This window comes from Ipomoea triloba, chromosome 5 (genome assembly GCF_003576645.1).
Source record: "Ipomoea triloba cultivar NCNSP0323 chromosome 5, ASM357664v1".
Lineage (NCBI taxonomy): Eukaryota > Viridiplantae > Streptophyta > Magnoliopsida > Solanales > Convolvulaceae > Ipomoea > Ipomoea triloba.
The window spans coordinates 17,695,321-17,711,376 of record NC_044920.1 but is presented as its reverse complement, the minus strand read 5'-3'; positions in this window follow the sequence as shown (position 1 = coordinate 17,711,376).

Sequence of the window (16,056 nt, the reverse complement as noted above, 5' to 3'; positions counted from 1 at the left end):
CAGAAATTCCTATAAATAGAACCTCCCAAAATAAGAAAAACATTTATTTAGAAACTAGTCACATACATTTCAACTTATAAGATAAATAAAAATCCTTAAGAACCACAAGCGTGAAACCACCACATCTAAACTAAATATAGCTAGTGGATTGGAGGGACTGGCGTCATTGAAACCGTGGATGTTGATGGTGCGCTGGTGTTGTTTCAACGCTGTTATATGATTGACATTTTACGACGTGCAGGGATGGAGACTATGTTTCTACTTCGTGGTCTGCTCCTTCCGATGAACCTGTGTTGCTATCGGACCCCACTACTTGTTGCAGATTGGCAGGTGCTTTGCAGTATATTACCATTACTCGACATGCTGACAGTCAACAAGTTGTTGTTCATGCCTTTTCAAATTCGGATTGGGCTGGCTGTCCTGTTGACGGGAAGTGTACAAGTGATTTTGCAGTTTAATTGGGTAATAATTGGATTGCACATTTGTGTTTATATATCATTATATGCTCAACACGCCCCCTCACGTGTGCGGGACGATTACTTTTTGATAGGCTCCACAGATGTAAGCCTAAACCAAAATATTGCCACAATATAATATCTTTAAGATCTAAATAAAATTATTACAAGTCTAAACTTTTTCTCCTCAAAACGAAATCTTATAACAACTGGGCAATCTACAACCACGCTCTCTTCAATCAACCACATTCTTATTTCCTGAATAAATCACATTTTTAAAACATTCAAAACAAACAAAGTTAGCAAAACATTGCTAAGTAATGTTTACTCCACCATGTAAATAATTACATTTTTATTTGAAAATATCTTTACTTCAAAAATATAAATATACAATCACCCCTCAAAATATCATAATTTCTGTCCAAGGATCATTCTCTGAATATAATCTTTTTCAAAAATATTCTCAAAAAGATATATATATATATATATATGATGGTACATAAACTCAATAAAGGATAATATTTATATATATATATATATTTTAAAAAAAAGGTAGCCAAAAGGCTCTTTAATAAAAATTCCAACTTTTCGTAATGAATCATACATACTCAATTCTCAAATTATAAAATTTTACAAAAACTAATACGAGTAATTTATTTCTCAATTTTTCAAAATAAAGTAGGATAACCAGTCAAATCCAATGAGAAAATACTCAATTACTTAAGTCCTAGTAAAACAGGTTCCACAACACTGTTCACTCACAATATTCCCAACAAAACATATCGCAAGTCCCTAGTGAGTCATCTTTTATGTCGCTGCTCACAACTTAAAATCACATTCTCAATGTAACAGAACTAATATCTTAAGTGTGCACCCTCCCAAGGAATTTTCAGGCCAAATGGATAGTAACTAGTTATATATAGTAGCCAGGATATGTTTCTACTGACTACTACTCACATGGTATTTTACCCTAGTGAATATAGCTTTTACGTCAATGTCCACTCCTCAAAATAATAGGACACTCCAAGTGAGACAAGGTATGTTTCTACTGTTCACTCCTTACTTCAAATTTTGAGTTTAACGTACCCAACAATCAAATTCCATAACATAATCCTCCTAACATTTATTTTAAAAAAAAAAAAAAAAAAAAAACCTCCAACATTTTTATATACAAAATAATACTTCATAACGATTTTCCAAAAATCCCATAAAGTAGGGAAACTTCCACGCACATTATTCCTCCAAAAATAATAATTTTTTTAAAACAATAATAATAACATTCCAACTATTCATCATTATCCCTTAAAAGTAAACCTTAACATAATTTATTGCTATTATATATATATATATATATATATATATATATATATATATATATATATATATATATATTACAACCTCTTCAACAATATACATTTTTCTCAAAGACAAAAACTCGTGTATGTGAGACCATCTCAAGGGTCTCAATTTGTGAGACGGGTCAAATATTTGATTAATGAGTCAAAGACCCGACCCATCAAAATTCGACCCGAAGACCCGTGAAACGGTCTCACACAAGTGTTACCCTTTCTCAAAACATTCACTTTCTCTATCTCTACAAAATAACTCAATTTCCAACAAAAAAATTAAAATAATTTATATTTTACCAATAATCACATTTAAAGTCATTTTAACAATTTCCTCATATAAACACCATTTCTCAAATATACATATTTACTTACTCAATATAATATATAATACATAAATTCCCAAACTAATAAATAATTATATACGTATTAACAAAAGATATACATATATATATATATATATATATATATATATATATATAGGGGTTGGATCCTATGAGACCACTCTATTAGATGAGATCATGAGATCCCATCTCAACCATCTATAAAATTGGAATGAATGGATAGGATTGATATAAAATATCAATTATATTAGGACATAACTAATTCAAAAGGATGAAATTGTAATTTGATTATGATCTTTGATAATATAAATAAATGAAATATAATAATTTCCATATATTAAGGGATCCTAATCATGGTAAAACATTCTATATTTTTTTTTTCTGTGATGTTTAAAAAAATGGTGAGAACTTTTAATCTATTTATGCTTCGTAGGTGTGTGCGTTTATGGCGTCAGACGTGTGCATAAGTCTGTTAAAATAAAAGTCTTGCATGTGGCCCTTTTTGACGCGTGTGTGCCCGGTCTTGGTGGCTTGTGCAACTGTGATTGATGTGTATTAGGTGCATATCAAGGGTAGTGTTCATTCCGTGTTCACGAGAATATTTTACCCCACACACACAACAAACCGCGTTTGTTTCTTGCAAATAGTGTGTATTTTACTTTTGTAGTGCGTGCAAAATACTAAGAAAGCAATTAAGGGTTTGACATGTTTTGTTTATCAAGCTACTTTTGAATATTATGGGATTCATAGGTGTGTACATTTGGGAATTCGGGTGTGTGCAAAAGGTTGGAATTGAATGTTTTTTGGCACACAATACTGATAAGGCAATAAAGAGTTTGGAACGTTTTGCTTAGAGCGGTACTTTTTATTTTTATGTGATTCATAGGTGTGTGCGGTTATGATTCTGGACGTGTGAAAAAATCTGAGTATTGTGTGCATGTTTGACGTTGAGCGTGTGCAAAATTCCTAATGTATATGTGTCTTGCATAAGGACCTTTCCCACGCATGTGCGATTGAGTGTTAAACCTCGCACAATGCTAGGATGTGAGAGGAAACTGTTGTAATGATTGAAGGTCCTATTCACAAATAAAATGTACGCATTTTAATAGTTTCTTTTTTTTTTTTAAATATTTACTTCTCAAGCGTTTAGGTGTGTTTTTCCCCACGGTTAACACCTTTTCATAAGTTTGGTAGAATGCATGTGACACCCCGCCCCCCCTTGTGTGCGTGTACTAGAAACGGTGTGTGCATATCACTGAAGGTGACTATAGTACATCGATTGGTGTATATCATATATTTGGGGTGTGTGTATGCTCGGATTCTGGAGTGTGCATTTCACTGAGAAAGACGGAAATGTTTGAGTGCGATATCCGAAATTGTGTGCGGAATACTGAACACATGTGCATATTACTGAAGTAAAGAGTCTTCTCTGGTGCGTCAGTGTGAAACCCTAAGTATATACTTTTAGTGGCTTGGTTTTGACTTGAACGGAGTGTGTGCAAACTCGGTTATATGTGTGTGCGTTATCGTATTTTAGAGGTGGGCAGCCGTTTCAGGTGCTTGTACACGCAAATGTGTGTGCATATGATTGAAGGTCGTATACGCAAATAAAACATACACATTTTAAGAGTTTTTTTTTTTTGCATGGGATATATTTACATCTCAGTCATTTAGGGGTGTTCTTCCCCACGGCTAGCACCTTATTTTCATAAGTTTGATAGAATGCATGTGACATATTCGCCCTGTGTGCGTATACCGGAAAAGGTGTGTGCATATTACTGCACTAAAACATAGTACAAGTAGTCGGGGTGAATCACATATCTGGGGTGTGTGCATGATCCGATTCTAGATATGCATTTCACTGAGCAAGAATGAAAAAGTAAGTGCGTAAATGATATTCCAACCAAATTTATTACATCTAAATAAATAAACTCCGCATTCGAAATTAATAGACGAATATAATATGTTCGTAGTATAATCTGAAAAGTATAGACACTAAAAAGTAATTTAGCTGGACTACTTTTGATTTTCACCCAACATTAGATGGACTATTTTGAACAACGTTTTGACTCTCACCATCTGAATTTCCTGCAAATGCATACGCATCAAAGCTAAATGCACATACAATCCCGAGATTAAAAAAAAAAAAAGCAATGCACAAATTGTCTTACACCAAGCAATATTTGGAGTTAAATTATGTAAACGCACACACTCCATTCCTCTCACGCTCACATCTAACACACCCAAGTACCCGAATAACTATACGGAGGGCGAAATACAACATGTCTGACACGCACACACCTTTAGATGCTAATAACAAAAAGAACAAAAGTGGCGTTTAATGCACGACCTAACACCAAGTCAAATGCGTATGTGCACACACCCCATTCAACTTAGACACACACCTATATATATATAGGGTTATAATTAGGTGTGGCTGCCACTTAACGTGCGGTCAGTGCGGCCATACCACTATGCATACAAATATACACCACTCAATATTAGAAAATGCGCCATACAAATATGCATCATTAGGTACGCATCACCAGAAAACACACCACTAGGTATGCAAATATACACCGCACCATTAGGGGCAGGGGAGTTATGGTGCATTATTTTGGGTGTGTGGTGTGTTTTTTTGGTGTTTTTGTGTATTTTCATTGTGGTGCGTTTTGTAACATTGAGTGGTACAATGTACTTAGAAATATTAGGATAAGATGATTTTGTGAAATATTATCATAACATTTGACCACATGCTACAATGTACTTAGACTCATCTTTAATCCATATTCATACTAGTAAATAATAAATAACATATATATATATATATATATATATATATATATATATATATAGGATCGCGTTCAGGTGCATACTGGCCACCCAGGAGAGAACTACGGACAAATCACAGAGCGCCACGTGTCTGGAATGTAGTTGCACTTAACGTTATAACTAGGTGCACGTAATGTTATAACTAGGTGCACATAGGTGCATCCAAGTGCATAAATGTTAACAAGGTAAATTACTTGCACCTGTAAGTGAAAATAGGTGCACACGTGCAAGTAAAATGTATTACAAGTGCAAGTAAATTGTACAATAAGCATCAATACTAAGTGCATCTAATGTTATAACTAGGTGCACATAGGTTGCACCCAAGTGCATGAATGTTAACAAAGTAAATTACTTGCACAAGTGCAAGTGAAATGTATTGCAGATGTAAGTAAAATGTATTACAGGTGCAAGTGAATTGTACACTGAGCATCAATACTAAGTGCACCTAATGTTATAACTAGGTGCACCTAATGTTCTAATTAGGTGCACGCACCTAGGTTGCACCAGATGCATGAATATTAACAAGGTAAATTACTTGCATTTATAAGTGAAAATATTTGCGAAAATAGGTGTATGAATATTAACAAGGTAAATTACTCGCACTTGTAAGTGAAAATAGGTGCGAAAATATGTGCACTTTTAAGTGAAACAAGGTGCACCAAAGTTCCAGTTATTTACGAAAATGCCACCGCGTCATTTTTTTAAAATTGCATCTGATTCGTTGATCTGGACACGTGGATGGCCATGATTTGTCCGCAGTTCTCTCCTGAGCGAGAGTACGCACGAGAGTGCAACCCTATATATATAAATATAAAAGTATACAAATGATACACCTTTTATACCCTAATTAATTTGGCTATATTATTTGACAAAATTTAGGATTTTATTATTATTTTATTTAGTGATTAGTGATTGGAAAAGTAGCAACAGTCTGCTGGAACAGAGTCAGTGCTTGGTCAATTTCAGGTTATTAGTTTAACAAATTATTGATTTATTGAGCAAGTCTTTTGTGGTGAAATTAAATTAGTGGAGCAGATTAATTCATGGGGAATCATCGTCAGAATGGTTATTTCAAGAGGGTATGTAAAGTGATGAAATATACATAATATATAAATATACATAATATATAAATATAAATAATATATTATATCATTGTCAATTATCTGCTTCCTCTTGCTGCCTATAATTGTAGAGCTAATTATTTGACTCATATCCTTGATCCTCCTACTGTAAAGTAAAGAATTTATGCAAATAGTGTTATTGAAATTAAATTTCAATCTGTTATTTGTTGCTTTCATTATTTGTAAAGCATTATTATTAAATTCAAAATGCTTTTGATTACAATTAAAAGTTTGACTATTCATTTCTTTAAATGAACAATTAATGCCTGCAATTTTTTCTCATTAAAGGCTGATGTTCCCCCTCTTTTTGACATTATAATAATGATGAAATTTCTTAAAAGTAACTAACATTTTTTTCCAAGTTGATGGCAACTGATGAAAAAAACAATTATGATGCCCTAATTTTATATAGAATTCTTAAAATTGATAGCAGATGATGTAGATTATGTTCAGATGGATTAGATTTTTATCGGCAGCAAGGAACTGTGAATATGCATTATTAGTTTTAATGCTATCAATTGTATACAGTATGTTGCCTTAATTTTAAAAGTTGATGGTAGATGATGAAAATAGCATCTTGTTCTAATTGATAAAAGAGTTAGCAAAGTTACATTAAATTAGAAACTTTATATTTTCAATTTATGTGGATTATGAGATCTTTGATCTGATGCCCTTACCTTTAACAAAGCAGAATATTTCTCGACAAAATCTTTCAAAATGTTTGCATGCAGGACAATCCCCTATTAATGGTTATACATTACGTGAAAAAAGCTAAGTATTAAACTGTGAACTTGTGAAGTATATCATAAAACACGCAAATACCTCCTTATTATGAAAGACACTGTAAACACAAAATTTTGAATAAGATTGTGGAATTCAAAATATGGTTACATGTAGTATATCAATATGCATGGTGTGGGTATAAACTGTCTGGATGGCCATCTAATTCTTCAATTGATGTCTTGAACGCTCCATTGAAGGGCCTCCGAATTTTAAGTGGCTTGATTTTTAAAGAAGAACTTATATGTTTGTTCTTCTGAAGGGCATCCGGGTTTAAATGGCTTGATCTTCAATTAGAGGTTTATATCAACATGATTAGCAGGGAGGAGTTTTTACTTTCAAGATCATATGAGCTTTTATTTTCATGATCATGATCTCTAAATAAGTTTCAAAGCTATATCTATGATTTTCTTAGGGTGAATACATAGAAATGAGATGTGCTATTTATAGCCGTAGGATAGACGAGTTTTGATAGGTTTAAACTCTTTCGATATTATCTAATTAAACAAATTAAATAATATCAATATTATCCAAAATATATTCAAATATAATAATATTAAAAATAATCAAATTCTATATGTCAACAAATGCCCCCAGACTTGCTTGTACACCATTTGAGAGCATATACCACCCAAAAGTATGTAGTGCGCAAGGAAGTCTCGACACTACAGTTAAAGATATAGGGCATTTTAACTTATGCCAAGGAGTATCTTGAAAGATATGAGACCGTTTCTACTCGTACCAATGAGCCTTGATGTATATAAGGCCGTTTTAACTCGTGACAAGGAGTCTGGAAGGATATGAGGTCGTTTTAACTCGTGCCAAGGAGTACCATTTAGCTTCCTCCATTTCAAATTTCATACTGGGTTTGCCCCATATCAGTTGAATGAAGAGATGAGAGGCAGAGCTGTCCCACTGGGCGTGCCAAAATATGTAAATACAAAATTTTGAATATATATTTTTGCATTCAAATTTGGTTACATGCATGTATCAATATAGGTATGGGTACAAGATCTTTGGATGTTTCTCTGATTCTTCAATTGATATCTTGAACGCTCCATTGAAGGGCCTCCTCTTCAACTGGAGGTTTAGAATGGAGGGACTTTTACTTTCAAGAGCATGGGGTTTTTATTTTCAGGATCATGATCTCTAAATAAGCTTCAAAAATATTTCTATGATTTTTGCTGGGATGTTTACATAGAAAATGAAATGTCTTATTTAGAGCTGTAGGATAAAAGTTTTGATAAGTTCAAACTCTTTTGATATTATTTAATTAAACAAATTAAATTAGATAATATCAATATTATCCAAATATATTATTTTTTTATATTAAAAAATAAACATATTTAATCAAATTTTAGTGTCAATAAACACATCATTTGCACTTGATGTTTGTTGTGCCTCTTCTTTCAAAAACTTCATACCTATATACCAGCCTCAGTTTGATAGCATTTGTGGTGTTCATGGGAGCTATATCATGACCCAGAATGTATATTGGAGACATGGGTCTGTGAAATAGTACAATACGATTTGTTCTCTGAAAGTGAATTGAAAAATGAAGACGTAGAGAGACATGTTGGTCCTATGACTGTAAGATATATATAGAATCATGTGACCGTTTCGCATTCCAATAATATTAACAGTCCACTGTTAGATTTGCATATTTGTATATTCGATAGAAATGCTAAAAGACCAAATTTATTGTAATAATTTAATATTAAATATCTGAGAAAAATTACTCGAAGAATGTGAAAGCTATTCATTAAAATCAAATGCAGCATTAGTTGTATTGTATATTTGTATATTTAATCGAAATTCTAAACGACCAAATATTTAATCACCTCAGGCTTATCAACCATTTCTATATTTAATTAATATCTGATCTAATATTTTGGCCCTGTCAAAACGACTACGTTTTGACTCCTAAAATGCCCAACAATCTTAGGCGGGAAATGTTTTGCTAATTTATGTTCGCAAGGTGTGCGGCTATTTTATATAGTAAGACAAGATAAGATTGGTTATTCCTCCCATATTAGAATGACGATTTATTTATAAGAATTCTCAAGATCAGTTGGTGTAGCTTTGAAGATTTGATTTTTGTAGAAAACTTGAGGCATGCACATATAACCTTCCATTGTAGGTGTATTGAAGGTTATATTGGTGTTTTCAGTTGTGGCTTTTTTGTATGTGATTATGTCATGCAAACTCCTGTAATCTTGGTGAACATATAGTGGATTGGACTGACATGAGTTGCCCCGCAAATGTAGGAGTTTTAGTTTCGAACTGCGTTACCAATTGTTGTGTCCTTAGTTTATTTCTTTCACTTGCTTTTTTATGTTTGTTCTTTCATTTTAAGAAAAACAAGTCTAATAAAATACAAGTTAATGTCTATTAAAATTTGAGTAGAATCTTTAGGAACCACTTGCATTCAAGATCCACGATTCTTTTTCATATTAGGAACCTTACGCATATTTGTTAACAGATGCAACCTATAGATAAAAACAATAAAAACAAAGCTACAAGAAATCAAGTTGCGCCATCATTCAATCATATCAAGAGATAATCTAATCAACATATCAATAGATAGTCCAATTTTCTCTTTTCTAATCAAACCTACAAAAACTCCTCAAAAACCATACCAAAATCTCCACTATTGAGGAAGGCCTAAAAGTGACATGTTTACCATTAGTTGTTGACATGCCAGTTACCAAATTTAAAAATAAATTTTTTAATTTTATTTTAATAATTTAAATACAATTTTTTAAAAAAATAAAAAAGAAAAAGAAACATGGGGCTTCGCCTTTGGCATGGAGCAATGGAGACGAAGAGCTCTTCATCCCCGGCAGCCTGGGGATGAAGCCACAAGTTTTTGTATACCATTATGGAAATACAAACAAAAATTTTTAATACCATAATAACCTAAATTATTTTCAATAATGTAAAAACATAATTAAAATATTAAGTCTTGTTTTAAATAATGAAAAGAAGATTAATTAAACGAAAAAATAAAATAAAATAAAATAACGTAACCTAGATTTGTTTTTAAAAAAATGCAAGAAAATGATTTTCATGGTTCCTTATTTGTAATTTTTTATGCTCAACTTTGAATGCTAGGTATATAGTTTGGCTATTTAACTAACTAAAGTTCATGTTAAATTTTATATTGTATAGTTTTTAATACACTCTAGCATATTCATAGTATATATTCAATAATTATGCTAACTCTAATTGGGATGAGGTTAAAACCTAATACCTTCCACTCCTTCCTTATAAAAATCAATGAGTAAGTTAATAATAATAAATAATTAATAGAATATTCCGCTACTAAAGTTTATCCTGATAGAATGTTTCGGGAAAAGTAAGTCATGTAAAATAGGGTAAAGTAGGAATTTTTTTTTATTTATAAAAAACTAAAACTAAAATAATATGAACTATTAATTTCAACAAACAATTGAACCAATATTTTTACTTTTCATTATATATACATATATATATATATGTGTGTGTGTGTGTGTGAGAGAGAGAGAGAGAGAGAGAGTGAGAGAGGACGACTCTATTTGCAATTCATAATATAAATTAACTAATTAAGAGACCAAATCCGTTCTTCCAATAATTAACACTACAGAAAACGCCTATATAGTGATGGATTTATTCTGTTGCTAAAGTAGTGACGGATTTTAATTCTTGTTTTAAATAGATATTTAGTGACGGATTAGCGATGGATATTGTGATGGAATATTTCCGTCGTTAAATACGTAGCTAATTTTAGCGCAACAATATAGCGATGGATTTTTCACGGACAGATTTTGAAAATTTTATAATTTTAATTGTTATAGTTTAGCAACGGCCGGATTTTTTGAAATGCATTATCCAACCTTTATGCTCTTTAGATGTTTAGGTTACTTGTACTAGTGAGGGACTTCTGATTTCAGGAAATTTGGAGGACTGCTTGTCTAGGGAATTACTTGTGGTATTAGCTTTTTCTAATATAAAAGAAAAAAATCAGTTATCTTATTAGAAAAGGAAATTGAGTAAACCTAGCTGAAAAGGTAGCTGAAAGCTGAAAAGTAGCTGAAAACTGAAAAGCTATAAGCTCGAAGCTGAAATCTGAAGAGTTATTAAGCTAACTGTTATGTTTAAAAGTGTTTGGTAAAATTAGCTTTTTGATAAACTGATAAATGTAAAAAGACTAAAAAGGACATCTTCATACAATTTAAATAGTTTTAAATTTAACTAGGTTTGTTTATATATTAAAATATAAAATAGTGAAATCAATATATTTTAATAAAATATAAAGTAAGAACATATATTTGAAAACTTATAAAGTAAAACAAAATGTTTATAATTCATAAGATTAGTTCATACAAAAATCAATGTTTAAACACAAATGTCAAATTGAAATTACAATCAAACATATTGAAAAGAAAAAGTCAAAAAGGTTTAGGCAAAAAGGTTTTAATTGGGAAGGGTAAATGATGTCATTTCTTTAAAATAATAAGGTTAAAGATGGAAAAAAAGTTAGGAAACTACTAGCTTATTTTGAAACGCTACCTAAAGTAGCGTTAAAAAATAAGCTCTTATTTTAAGCTACTAACTTATTTTAGGAACATTACCAAACAGAGCTTATAGCTTATTAATAACTTAAAATAAGCTATAAGCTCCTAAATAAGCTCTGCCAAACAGAGCCATAAGAGTTTGGTTTTTCAAGTAGCTATAAAATAATCAGTTGATATAGATTATGGCTATGTTTGGAAAACCTAGTTGAAAAGGTAGCTGAAAGCTGAAAAGTAGCTGAAAACTGAAAAGCTATAAGCTCGAAGCTGAAATCTGAAGAGCTGTTAAGCTAGCTGTTATGCTTAAAAGTGTTTGGCAAAATTAGCTTTTTGATAAATTGATAAATGTAAAAAGACTAAAAGGACATCTTCATACAATTTAAATAGTTCAAATTTAAATAGGTTTGTTTATATATTTAAAAATAAAATAGTAAAATCAATATATTTTAATAAAATATAAAGTAAGAGCATATATTTGAAAACATATAAAGTAAAACAAAATGTTTATAATTCATAAGGTTAATTCATACAAAAATCAATGTTCAAACAAAAATGTCAAATTGAAATTACAACTAAACATATTGAAGAAAAAAAGTAAAAAAAGTTTAGCCAAAAAAGTCTTAACTGGGAAGGGTAAATGATGTCATTTCTTTAAAATAATAAGGTTAAAGATGGAAAAAAAGTTAGGAAGCTACTAGCTTATTTTGAAACGCTACCTTAGGTAGCGTTCAAAAATAAGCTCTTATTTTAGGAACATTACCAAACAGAGCTTATAGCTTATTAGTAGTTTAAAATAAGTTATAAGCTCCTAAATAAGCTCTGCCAAACAGAGTCTATATGGTTTTCAATTTAAAATATTTAATAGTCTTTTATCTTTATTTCATGTTGGTCAGTTCACTATAAAACCATCTCATTTGAGCATTGCATCAAAGAGATGTTTTGAAAATAAGCATATGAAATATATTCATGTGAATTTTGTATGTATCTATTTGTATTCAATTTGTTAAAGTAGTATATAAAGGGTTAATTCCTTGGACCATTGTATCTACTATGAATTACACTTGTTCTCTATGATACTCTTATTGTTTTGTTAGAAAATGAACATTTTAAATAAAATACTCAGCTTTATTAGTGCTCATAAGTTTATATTTACCAAATGCAAGCTAAACTAGAAGCTTAAATGATTGAAAAAGCAAAAGGTTGAAGATCTATAAGGAATTAGCTGTAAAAAATGAGACTCTAGGTTTGGGCTCTAAAAGGAGCTTTCTGCTTAGATTTGTTGACTGTTACTCCCTCTGTCCTATTTTACCTGTCCTATTTACTATTCATTGGTTAAACCAACTACTTCTTATTTTCTTATTTTCTTTATTATTCTTAAATTATTTTAAAATTTTTTTTTTCTTATTTTCTTTATTATTCTTAAATTTTAAAAAAATTTTTTTTTTTGTGTTGAATAGTACTTTTAATGTAGTTTCTTAACATATAAATTTTATATACTAATACTACACTTAACATTATGAAAAATAGAATTAAAAATAACTTCAGTCAAGCCTCGTTAACCGAATCAGATACATAAAATGGGACGGAGGTAGTATTATTTTCTATTCTGAGGAGGAACATATAATTGTTGTGTATATTTAATCATGTACTCTATGTTTCACATAAAAATATATTGAGTTTGAATTTCTTATATTTTGCAATTATTTTATTGAAGTACTATATTATAGGTTTAATACAAATATAAGATATTAATTTGTGGTAGATTTTTTTTTATATTTAAAAAATTTAACGACGGATAAAAATCGTAGAAAATCCATAGTTAAATACCTTCTAACAATAAACAATGGAAACGAAATAGCGATGGAAGCGACAAATATTTCCCGTTTCTAAGCTGGATCTAAATAGCATCCATTGCAAACATAATAAACAAACTGGTGACGGAATATTCCTTTTAGCAATAGAAATACTGTTGCTATTCCTTTGCAAATTTCATCCTCCAAATCGTCGCTATTCACTTTAACAACGGATGTTTTAAGTTTAGCGATAGAAAAATCCATTGCTAAATTGCAACGGAATTAAAATTTGTCGCTAAAGTGAATAGCGACGAATTTTTCCTTTCTAGCGACGGAATTTTCCGTCACTATTTTTACCCTTTTTTAGTGAAACTAAGGGGTCACTTTTTTACCTTCAAAATAATTAAATGACCAGGAAAAAGTCCATATTTTCTTATTAAAAAAAAAGACTTTAAACGAGACTTTAGACTTTTTTAAATCACTTTAAACATATGTTGTAATATACAATAGACTCATTTTCATTTTTGGTCCTACTGTTATTAGGGGCATTGCCAATTTTAGTCCATTTCATTAATTTTTGCCACATTGTGACCAGTCTTATTTAATCCTTGCCACTTTTAGTCCACCGTTAAAATTTTCGTCAAATTGCCGTCCAAAATAAGGGTATTTTTGGTCTTTTCATGCTTTGGTCATCTCCTTGACCCTTTGTAGTGGTTTTCCTTACAGATTTTCATCCAATGAAGAGGTTCGGCGAAAGCCATGGCTTTGTAATGTGGCTCACACGGCTTTCGTCAGACCTCTTCAATAGATGAAAATGTGTAAGGAAAACCACTGCAAAGGGTCAAGGAGATGACCAAAGCATGAAAAGACAAAAAATACCCGTATTTTGGACGACAATTTGACGAAAATTTTAACAGTGGACTAAAAGTGGCAAGGACTAAATAAGAATGGTCACAATGTGACAAAAATTAATGAAATAGACTAAAATTGACAATGTTCTAATAACAGTAGGACCAAAAATGAAAATGATTCTATACAATAGACAATTAAAGTCAATATTTAAAAATTTAGACTATTTTAAATATTTGTTGCTAGCAACCACACAGACACCTAAAGTTTTGTTAAATATTAGCAAAATATCACTACACAATTTTAGGAGCCTTTTAAAAAAAAAATTAATAACAACATACGCATATAGTTCAAAATTTTGATTCAATTTGTATTTGTGACAATAAACAATTTTTTTTGTCCTCCTAAATGTCCATAGTAATTGTTGCAAAATGTTTTCCCACCACTCATTATTCCTGTAAATATTCTTAGGTTTTTACTGCCTAGCATCACCAAGTGTTAAATCTTAACCAACAACGATTTTAATTATATATATAAATTAAAGCCATAACTTACATATTAAACATCTCATTATTAAACACTTTATACTACACATATATAAAGTACATGTGTAACAAGGAACGGAAGTGTGTGAATTTGAGCCTCGTTTACACTATACATCTCAAACAAGAGGGCAGGAAACTGCAAAGCAAGATACCATTTATTTTCACACACATGATAAACATTATTTTTATTGTTATTTTAATAATCTTTTTATAGTTAATTTGAATTAATTAAATTATTTATGTATGTATTTGTATTTATTATTGTTATATTTAGCTTTATTAATATTGTTTAATTTTATGGTTGTTTTTGTTATTAAAGTAGTTTGGTTATAAAAATTCTCAGCCTAATAAATTATTGACTTTAATTTTATTATTATTATTATTATTATTAATTCTTTCGTTAGTGAACAGTCCTTGATGAATGAGAGAGAGGCGCAGATTTTCCCGGTTGCAAACAGAGACGTTGAAATGCGCGGATCGAGAAGGCTTTCTGTGGCTACTTTTTATCAGAACCGGAGAAGCTGTTGGATTGAAGCAGTATAAAAAGAGCGCAGGTCGAAGGAGGGAGATCATCACCAATCTATCAATTTCCCCTACAAGAATGAAGATATTTAGTGATAAATCTTTTGTGAAACTTTGTAATTTAGTCACAAATAATGCAGTTTTTGTGACCAAAAAAATAATTCGACACTATTGTGTGGGATAATTGTGATAACCTTTTCTTAGTCGCTGATAGTATGATAATTGTGACAATTATTTGTTACGAATAAGTTGTCACTATTACTAGAATAATAGTGTCATAACATACGTCGTCACTATTTGTTGTCACTAACAATGTGTTTGGTTCGTGGAATAGGTCGGGAATGGTTTCATTCCCGGAAATAGACCTATTCCACTGTTTGGTTCGTCATTCTATTCCTAGAAATAGCATTCACGTGAATGAGATATTCTCTTTGCTGGGGAAATAGCCATTCCTAGGGAACCCCATAGTATTAGCTATTCCCAAGTATTTGGGAATAGCTTTTATACTATAATACCGAAAATGCCCTTTTGTATTATATTATAATTCTTAATATATATATATATATATATATATATATATAGGGGTATTTATGTCTTTTAAACACATTGCATTTCTATTCTTTAAACTAACCAAACATTGAAATTACATTCCTAAAGTCTATTACTTTGACGAACCAAACAATAGAATACAATTCATATTCTATTCCTACCTATTCCATTACTTATGAAATGCTATTCTTATTCTCTAAAAATTCATTCCGTGAACCAAACATGTTGTAAATGTATATGCATTTTGGCGAATTCCAGAGGAGTGTTGCGACCTGGACGGAAAATTCCGGTTTGCACCTTCATCGTCAATCCCCTTCACCAAAAAGGATTTTCGGTCAACGAAGAATTTGTTGCGGCAGGCGAAATT